Source organism: Sabethes cyaneus, chromosome 3, assembly GCF_943734655.1.
Source record: "Sabethes cyaneus chromosome 3, idSabCyanKW18_F2, whole genome shotgun sequence".
Lineage (NCBI taxonomy): Eukaryota > Metazoa > Arthropoda > Insecta > Diptera > Culicidae > Sabethes > Sabethes cyaneus.
Window position 1 is genome coordinate 89,549,742 of NC_071355.1, and position 11,232 is coordinate 89,560,973.

Here is an 11,232-nt window from a genome sequence, read left to right on the forward strand (position 1 = left end):
CTCTCAGTACGATCCTTCGCCGCATTCGACAACCTTGCGCAGATCTTACAGACATCGATGGAGGTAGTGCTCAGAGTCGAGACTGGGTTTCCGAAAAGACCGTACATCGATGATATCCGAAACGTAACGATCGTTAATCATGACTTGATCGATCTGGGTGCTATAGTCTTCATTTGGGTGCCTTCAGGTTTGTTTGCAAATATTCAGACGTAGAAAAATGCAATAACTCTGACCGCGGCAAAGTTTATGAGCCTCAGACCATTATGATTCGTCGACAGATGCAGACTAAAAAGCCTTGGGTATAACTATCTCTAGATATTACCCTTCTTTTTCGACAGTTTTTGCAGCCGGTTATTTGAATGTAGGACAATTACGGGTTAGTGTAAAGACCCCACTGATTCCCAAGGATCCGAGATTTGAACATACGACGACTGACTTGCTAGACCAGCATCGTACCTGGAAGTTAACTGGGCGGGCGGGCAGATGCAGACTATGTTTTCCAATGACAGAACGGAAGAGTTGCTCCCTTCCGATCTGCGTACTTTCACGTTTCCATATAGGGCAAACGTTGATTGGGCGGTAATTGAAGAATTTTCAACACACATATACGGTAATTTACGGGCCTCCTCCGCACTCTTAAATGATTCTACCTGTAAATAGGTCGGATTTCGTTAAAACTAGGTTGAAACTACACAAAATGCTCTTAATTTTTCTTCTCCGCGGCATGAGGCTCGACAGGATGGAAGAAGCGCTTTAAATGAAACGGTGTTTTCGTTGCAAATTCTTCAGTGTGCGCCACTTGGGAAACTTGGGAAACCACCTGGGGTTGGCCGTTCTATTTTCCGATCCACGCGGCTGATTTAATTTGATCCGGCTTGACCGGGATTTGATCCATAAAATAGGATTCAAATAGGGTCGTTTTAGAGGTTTCTGAAAATAAAACCAGATGTACAAGTGGCTGGGGAACAAAAGGAACGGGAGCTAATAAAGAAAGGCCAGGAAGAGAGAGGGGCCCTGAGCCAATCTCAGAGATAGATTAGATAGACTCATAAGAGCTGAACATTGCAACGATCTAGGCGCTGTTCTCGATGTCATGTTCAGTTTAAATGTGAATCATCCTGTCATTTTCCAAGCAACCTGACAGTTCTGTTTTGTACTTGAAATTTGACGGGATTTTAAGGATCTGTACCGTTTAAAAGCTCTGTATTGCTCCTTGGTGGGAAAGCGATTGAAAAATGCTTGACTGTTGGGAACTCTTTATCAACTATCCAAGCTTTGAGAATTGAACGAGTGCATAAGAGATAAATTTGGTTAGCATTACAATATCTTCTGTGAGAAAATCGGAATGTATGACCATAACGCCTCTAACGCTATGTAATTCTATGAAATCCAACTACGTTACGGATGCTTATCTTGGATGCAATCTGGCCTAATTTATTTGAGTCTTCGCTTACATTTATATATTAACTAGCTGACCCGACAAACTTCGTATTGCCAAACAGGTAACCAATAAGCATCACCAATGCTATTCAAATGTCGCCTTAAATGCTACTTAAATCCTATTTTGGCAAAATATACTTTACTGATAACCTTCTTATAGTGCTGACAATGCTAATTTACAGCTAATTACCGATACGAAGAATTTGAATACAATTTTGGATGCCAATTTACAACACCTATGCAGTCAAAAAGCTAATATACAACAACGTGCAGTATAAAATGGGTAGTTTAATATACAAATTTGTAATTTTTCCTCACAATAAAGTAGAAAACAACTCCCCTGCCCCTCATTGCATAGCCAGAAAGCGGATAGTAATATTCGCCATGATTGTACAACATTTCACCGAATATCATTTTGCGAAAAACCTTAAGCGGAATGTACCATTTCACGGAAAACTTTTTTGTGGAAAGTACCATTCCGCGATCCTCTCCTTACTCGCTGTCGCTCGTTCTAGGAAACCCAGGTAGACCTAGGAAAACAAATAAACCTAGACAGTAGTGATTTTTGCGGGGAGTTGCCTTCCCCCAGTGGGCGGCGCTTCCAACGGCGGGTCACCGGCAACACTCGCGGCCGTCTCGTCCTGAATGATCTAGAGTTACTATAGATAGTTTTTGTGGTCTTGTTAATGACTAATGTTTTATGGAAGAGTCTCGAATTTCTCGAGTTCGATTAGTTTTTGAGTTTCGCAAAAATTTCTGTTTTATTTGTATGAGAGTCCATATCCCCCTACCACAAGGGTGAGAGGTCTCTAACTATCATAAAATAAATTCAAGACTCCAAAATCTCCCACATGCCAAATTTGGTTCCATTTGCTTGATTAGTTCTCAAGTTATAGGGAAATTTAAATTTCATTTGTATGGGAGCCCCCCCTCCTAAACAGGCGAGGGGTCGTAATTCACCATAGAAAAAAATTCTGCCATCTAAAACTCCCACATGCCAAATTTGGTTCCATTTGCTTGATTAGTTGTCGAGATAAGAGGAAATTTGCATTTCATTTGTATGGAGGCCCCCGTCTTAAACGGGAGAGGAGTCATAATTCCCCTTTTAAAGTGGGGAGGGGTCCCAATTTACCATAGAATAAATTCTTGTCACCAAAAACCCTCACATGCCAAATTTTGTTCTATTTGCTTGATTTGCTTTCCTGGCCCCAAAAACCTCTACATGCAAATTTTCACGCCGATTGGCTCAGTAGTTTTTGATTCTATAAGGAACATTCCGACAGACAGAAAGACAGACAGAAAGACAGACAGAAAAACAGACAGACAGACAGAAATCCATTTTTATATATAAGATTTACCACTGTCAACTGTGAACACAAATGTAACAAAAATTTTAAGCTTTTTCTCTTTCGGGCCCACAATAAATCCAGTCCCGAATGACTGAGGGTTCATAAGATGCGCGCATTAGTTGTAGTTGTAGGTGGTAGGGTTTGTTTCTAATTCTCGTCGTAGTCAGTAAAGCCATTCTAGTTTTCATCATTTTTTGGATGGATCTAATAAATACTCCAAAAGTTCTTGTGCTGATTTGACTAAAACACACTTACCTTCCGATCCGTGAACTTTGAAATCATTGAAAAGCGACTATTAAAGCATATTATTGAAATTACGCAACTGGCTTTATTTCTAAAATTCGTCGTACCGTTTTGAAATCCGTCCATTTTTCATCGTCCGAACTAAAAATCACAACCATGTTTACGAAGCTAACGCGCATGTATTTGTGTAGGACGGCATGACAAATGTCATTCTGCAAAATTTCTGCAGGTCAGGCAAGTTTTCCTGGATTTAGAATAACGACAATGCCTTGATTGAGTTATTTTCATTTATGAATGACAGAAATTGAAACGATTAGTCGACATTTTCTTCTTCGTCGCACGGAAAAACGTGGGAAATTTGGCTGGTAGAACTTCTTTAATGATAACTTACTTACTTACTTAGGTGGCTTGCCGTCCTAAGACAAAGCCTGTTGAACAAAATTTCTCCATGTAACTCGGTTGAGGGCTACCGCTCTCCAATTCCTCGGACACCGAGTACTCTCCGCCAGATCTCGCTCCACCTGGTCTAACCATCTTGCTCGCTGCGCTCCTGGTCGTCTTGTTCCTACCGGATTTGAGGCGAACACCATCTTTGCAGGGTAGTTGTCCGGCATTCTTGCAACATGCCCTGCCCATCGCATCCGTCCAGCTTTAGCCACCTTCTGGATACTGGGTTCGCCATAGAGCTGTGCGAGTTCATGGTTCATCCTCCGCCTCCATACTCCGTTCTCCTGTACGCCGCCGAAGATCGTTCTTAGCACTCGTCGTTCGAAAACTCCGAGCACTCGCAGGTCCTCCTCGAACATTGTCCATGTTTCATGCCCGTAGAGAACAACCGGTCTAATAAGCGTCTTGTACAGGGTGCACTTTGTACGGGGACTTAGTCTGCTCGACCGCAATTGCTTGTGGAGCCCATAGTAAGCACGACTTCCGCTGATAATACGCCTCCGAATCTCACGGCTGGTATCATTGTCCCCCGTTACCAGTGAGCCAAGGTAGACAAATTCATCGACTAACTCAAACTCATCGCCGTCGATCAATATACTACTGCCCAAGCGGTGTCGTTCGGCCTCGGTTCCGCTGGCCAGCATGTACTTTGTTTTAGACGTATTTACCTTTAACCCAATCTTTTCTGCTTCGCGCTTTAGTCTGGTGTACTGTTCAGCCACCGCCACAGATGTTCTGCCGATAATATCCATGTCATCGGCAAAGCAGACGAATTGACTAGATTTGTTGAATATCGTGCCCCGCGTGTTGATATCCGCTCGGTTCATAACACCTTGTAGCGCTATGTTGAACAGCAGGCATGAAAGACCATCACCTTGACGAAGCCCTCTGTGTGATTCGAATGAACTTGACAATCCACCCGAAATCCGAACACAGCACTGCGTACCATCCATCGTAGATTTAATCAGTTTGATGAGCTTCCTGGGGAAGCTGTTCTCGTCCATGATTTTCCATAGCTCTTTCCGGTCGATGGTATCATATGCGGCTTTGAAGTCAACGAATAAATGATGCGTGGGAACTCTGTATTCACGGCCCTTTTGGAGGATTTGCCGCAGTGTAAATATTTGATCCGTTGTAGACCGACCTTCGACGAAGCCGGCTTGATAAGTTCCCACAAATCTATTCGCAATTGGTGATGGACGGCGGAAAATGATTTGGGACAGCACTTTATAAGCGGCATTGAGAACGGTGATCGCTCGATAGTTCTCACAGTCCAACTTGTCGCCCTTTTTGTAGATCGGGCAGATAACCCCATCTTTTCACTCCTCCGGTAGCTGTTCCGCATCCCAAATTCTAACAATTAGTCGGTGTAGACAAACGGCCAGCTTTTCTGGTCCCATTTTAATAAGCTCCGCTCCGATGCCATCTTTTCCAGCTGACTTGTTGTTCTTTAGCTGCATGATGGCCTCCTTAACTTCGTCTGTCGTTGGGGCTGGTACCTCTTCTCCGTTTGCTGCACCGTCGAAATCGCTTTCCCCGCCGCCATGGTTTTCCGCCTGGGCGCCATTCAGGTGTTCGTCGAAGTGCTGCTTCCACCTATCCGTCACCTCACGATCGTCCGTCAGAATACTGCCAGTCTTATCCCGACACATTTCGGCTCGCGGCACAAAGCCCATGCGGGATCCGTTCAGTTTCTGGTAGAACTTCCGCGTTTCCTGAGAACGATGCAGCCGCTCCAACTCCGCATATTCCTGCTCTTCCAGGTTGCGCTTTTTCTCCCGAAAGATTTGGTTTCGCTGCATCTTCTTCTGTTTGTGTCTTTCCACGTTCTGACGTGTGGCACTGCGGATCTTGGACGCCCGCGCAGCGTTCTCCTCATCCATCACCCTCCTACATTCATCGTCAAACCAATCGTTCCGCTGATTCCGGGCCACATGCCCGACGGAGCTCTCCGCTACACTGCTGATGGCTGTTTTGATAGTGTTCCAACAGTCCTCGAGAGGGGCTTCGTCCAGCTCGTCCTCTTCCGGCAGTGCAGCTTCGAGTGAATGCGCGTAGTTTGCGGCGACGTCTGGCTGCTTCAGCCGCGCGAGATCTAACCGAGGCTGGCGTCGGTACCGAATGTTGTTCACAACGGAGAGTCTTGGGCGCATCTTAACCATCACTAGGTAGTGGTCCGAGTCAACGTTAGCGCTTCGATAGGATCTGACGTCGATAATGTCTGAGAAGTGCCGACTGTCGATCAAAACGTGGTCGATCTGTGATTCTGTCTGATTTGGTGACCTCCAGGTGTACTTATGGTGGATTCTGTGCTGGAAAAAGGTACTACGTACGGCCATATTCTTGGAGGCGGCAAAGTCGATAAGTCTTAGGCCCATTTCATTGGTTCGCTGGTGCGCACTGAACCTTCCAATCACCGGTTTGTATTCCTCCTCCTGGCCGACCTGAGCATTGAAATCCCCGATGACGATCTTGATATCATGTTTTGGGCAGCGGTCGTATTCACTCTCCAACTGCGCGTAGAATTCATCCTTGTCGTCATCGGTACTTCTGAGGTGAGGGCTGTGCACGTTGATGATGCTTATGTTGAAGAATCGGCCCTTGATTCTCAACCTGCACATTCGAGGATTGATTGGCCACCACCCAATCACCCGTTTCCGCATCTCGCCCATCACTATGAAAGCTGTACCCAGCTCGTGTGTGTTGCCGCAGCTCTGGTAGATGGTATGTCCATCTCTGAACGTACGTACCGTAGAGCTCTTAAAGCACACCTCCTGCAGCGCAACGACGTCGAACTTGCGGCTCTTCAATACGTCGGAGAGCACTCGAGTGCTCCCTTGGAAGTTGAGAGATCGGCAGTTCCACGTCCCGAGTTTCCAATCCATAGTCCTTTTTCGTCGCGTGGGTCTATTCCGATTGTTCCAGTAAGAATATATTTGTTCTTCGTTCCATGCTTTAATATTTTTCGTGGTGACGGCTTGCAAAGCCTGCTACACCAACCCCCTGTTTCGCCGGAGGGCCAACGAAGCTCGAAAGAGCCCTCCTTTCCTGTCAGCATACGACCTTCGCTTCCACCGGGGTTGGTTACCCGCTCTCCACCAAAGTTGCTCGTATCCCGGCTGGTACCACGAGGCGGTAGGAATAGGAGTTGCTGAATAAGAGGCTATGAACCACTGTAGGGTCTATTTTATGCCTACACGTGCACAAGGCACCGACGGTACGCATTATTCAGCCGTTTACCAGCCCATCTTTAATGATAAAAAGCATTTAAATAGATCTCACTTTGATTGATCGCGTATGATAAACAACAAACTAAAATATTAGGGAATAACTAGTTTTGCATTGTGTGTCATAAAAATGCTGATATTTTTAATAATTTGTGTTGGATAGGACGAGAATAGGCAATTACGACGAAGCAGCAACATACCCTACATGGATTAGTTTTTGCTTTGAACAAAGTGTGTAGGAAGCAAACTGCGGTTTTTGCCACGAAAATATGGCGTCCTGTTAGGGTTTTTGCTATAAGATGGCATAAGGCGCTTAAAGTATTTGATTTTCTTTTTCTGCTGCGAACCATCATTATAAAAATTGTTCAAAAAATGCCTGATTTCATTCCTAGCGCTCGACAAGTCATATGTAATTAAAACTACTTTTCCCTGAAATTAATACAACAACAATTCGAACTAAGAAATGCGTGTCCAATCGTGTGCAACCGGAGAGCGAAAAAAATCATATCAAAACAACCTAAACCAAACTGGCTGGACGATGTGAATTGAAATGACCCGTAACATTTCACTGATTGATTTTGAGCTTTGTAAAAGTCAGTGCTAAAGTACGAATATAATTGAATTAACTCTTCAAATGATTGAGTAGTATAGCATTTTCTATGCAATCAAATAAATATATTCCAATTAGTTACATATTTGGTCACTATCTGAATCGGCGGCCACAGTACGACCGTTTACCTTGCCATCAACAAAGGCAAGCCAGTCGAAAAAAAACGGGTTGAACCGAACTTCATACATTATTCATCATTCGCTGTCTGTCCACGTCCAGCTGCCGCCGCACTATGCGACCGAACATGTACCCACGTACAGATTATGGACCAACCGAAACGCCGGCGACAGCGCCGTCTATCGTCGTGATTCCGATGGCCACTGCCGAACTCCTGCCGCATTCTCGGTGGATTTGTTTGGCATTAGTTCCCGGTTTTTTCATTTTCCCATGTCAAAATCATCCGGTGGTTATATGTGGGTGAACTTTTCCTTTTTTTTTGTGCTGTTCGTCTCACATCAGTCTGGATTTGCGATTCTAACACGGATGTCAATCTAGTTTCGGTTTGCTTGACCTACGATGCTTGACTAATGCCGAATCGGACAAATCTGTTCTTCAAGGCTGGCTCGGCCGCATATTCATGCTAGAGCGTTTTGTTGTTTTCCATTCGCTTGTGTGTAAATGTTCAATTATGCTGTGAAAAGAAAACTAGCGTGACATTTCCATTTTCAAGCTAAAATCTGACAGGGTAGATTTGAGGCCCATTTTCGTTTTTATATGCGACTGCTAAATTTATTCAAGAAAAACACTTTCTTTTAGGTTTTTTGATTGCTAAGTATGAAAAAAATAATAAAAATGAAATAAAAGATTCTTGTGAATTTTTAGAATTTTCACATCTTCTTAATTTGGTTTATTTTTAATTAATTCGGCAATGGTGAATACGAAAAAAACTAGAGTGCAACTTTTCATTTAAATACTTTACCGCCAGTGGAGTCGCCGAATCTGCTGTAAATGTTTTGTAAATTCGTAAGTATAAATTACAAACAGTGTACGTTGCCATTCAATAAGTTTTGAATGCAAGTTCTGAAAAAGGCCACACACTCTGCATGTATGTTAGTTGGATAAAGGTCGCATTAAAAGCCAAGTTTGTTTGTCATTGAAATTATATTCATGTATGTTTGAAGAGCAATCGACGTTTCTCGTGGGTAAAGTTTTTCACCGCTAAAATTTTCTCCATGTGAAAATATTCTGGAGTGCATCACATCTGTGCTCGGATGCTGCATTTGCTGTGTTGTCGATACATGGCCCGTTATAATGCTAAACAAGCTTTAAATGCTTTTATTTCCGCTTCTATTCCTATGTAGCAAGTATATCTGCAGATGGTGCAACATACTAACGAAGGATACCCGATGAATGGAACGGAACAAACATTTAATAACAAAGTATTTAAATTCAATTTTATAACACAAAATAAACCAATCTTCCTGTTTAACGGCAGCGAGTTGGTTTTAGTAAAATATAATAAAAATGATTATCTTGGTTGACTCCCGACTACAGAATGTTAATAGGGAAGCATTGTAGCGTTGTGCCAGTGCGGCCACTGCTATTGAATAAACTAACGCAGAAGCAACATAGTCACTCGACAGAAAGTTTTTCTTCCAATACCAGCAATTGCAATGTTTCATCAAATTCAAGCGGTCCCCGAGGATAGCTTATTCCAAAATTGAAGCAAACATATTCCTCTATAGAGCAGCATTAGACCTGCAGCGACGTCGATAATGATCTGTTGGTTCGGATAACGCTAGTGGAGGCTCTACTGTGTTTTCAAATGACAGTGACAGTTAGTCGGTACCGAAATTAGTCGAATGAGTTTGGTGAGTATGATGTATGTTTCAGTTGACCAGGCACTATTGTACGATACAGTTTGCAGAGAATCTAACTATCGGGGTTAATTTTATTTTTCCTATAAAAAGAGAACATGATAAAAATCGGAAAAAGAGTACGTAATCGATCAGAATTCCGGAGGGCAAAGTTTACGTGTCAGTATATGGCATAAGGGTTATCATGAGAACAGAAATTCAGGATGGTTAGTATGAGATACACCAGGCACAAGACTATGGTCTTCTATTAAAAAGAATTCCCTTTTCTAATTTAATGTCTTTCAGCATTACGATAAGGGCGAACTACTTCGAGATGAGGTAGTGCCATACTATTTTACTATCTTGTGGTTATTTGTGAATAAGTTCGAATACCTTTGGCAAACAACTTAGAAGTAAAATATTACGATAGTTCAAGACGTTATAACAACGGTTTTATGTCATCTCAGGAGTTTTGACGTAGGACTACGTCTTACAGCAAGTTTTGAGATAGGGTGTCATTCCAAAAAATCGAAAAATGCGAGCGTCACGAAAAATGATAGGTTTTGAGCGCTAATAACTCAGCGGTTTTCCGATCGACTTTCAATATTCTTACACCAATCGATCGAAAAATCTTCTAAAAATTGACCCAAAAGAAAAGTATGGATTCTTGATGTTGAACTATTGAAGAAATTGAAAATAATGAACCTATGTTTTACCAGAATTCTCGCTTCGTGATTGGTTGTTGGAAATGACGTCATCAAAGTAGAAATGCGTTTTCACGCTTCGGCTTATAATTCAGTCAATTTTCAATAGATTTTTAAGATATTTACACCAATTGATCGGAAAATCGATTTGGAAAATATTGAATTTGAAAATATAGAAAACTATTGATTTTCAATGCGCGTCATTGAAAAATTGAAAATAACTCTCACTCTGTCGTCAGGCTTGTCCTGCACTCAGTGAACTTATTTTGCTTTTTTAACTGTAACACCACAGCCAAGTAAAATTCGAAAACATTATATATGGGGCATTTATAGAGTAAATTATTATCCATAAGATTGCTGAACTAAGTATTGCTCTATCTTTAGTATTTACGGCGCACTCCCAGTTCACACTGGAAGCCCACCTTGGTGCACCAGCCATATAATATTTTCGAATTTTGCTTGGCTGTGGTGTTACAGTCAAAAAAGCAAAATAAGTTCACTGAGTGTAGGACAAGCCTGTCGCTTTGTGATTGGTTGGAATAATTTCCAATTATTATCGAACAAGTCTTGGTACAATTCAGGATGCACCGTGAAAGTTAATGGAAAGTTCCATTAAATTCTACTATAACAAAGTTACAAGAGAATTAAATGGAATCCTACCCTTTCTCCCTTTCGCGCTTCTTTCTCGATTGCAAATTCGCTTGAAAATTCCATATTGAGATGTACCACCAACGGAAACACGAGCGGTGAGACGGAGATGCAGTCGTACACGTCTGCAGTTCTCGGTCGGTCGTATTCATCGGTTGCTGAGGAAAGTAAAGTATGCTGAGCGTGTGTTGGAGCTGGAGCACTTGTTTCGCTGCCGTGAAGGAATATCTGGCTGCTGAAGTTCTGGCATTGGCAGGAAATATGCTGCTCGCGACAACGAAACGATCAGAATTATCGTCGCTTGCAGCTGGCCATCCGCAACAACGAAAAGTTGAACAAATTGCTGTCCTGTGTCACCACTGCTCAGAGAAGTGATTTTCCGAATATCCAAGCTATTTGTTGCTGTCCAAGAAGACGGAAAAGAAGGCTTAAATTTCCAACATATCACGTCGAAAAACCGTTCTTTTAAGGACGAAATATATGTTCATGAAGATTTAAGGAATTTTCGCTCACTGATTTTAATTCTATTTAATTCGATTGATTCTAATTGTTCGCTTCTTATCAAATAATTTCAATCGATCACCTCACGCGCTTCTGTTCGCTTGTTGCTGCTGGTTGAGTCGGTCGTATCGAAAGGTACCAAAGCAACCAACAAATATACCAATTCCAAGTAAATGTATTCGGTCAAGCGTCAAAATGCATAAAACCATGGGTAAAATGATAAAATGAAATAGTTTTAGTAACACCTTTTGCATCTTCATATAAGAA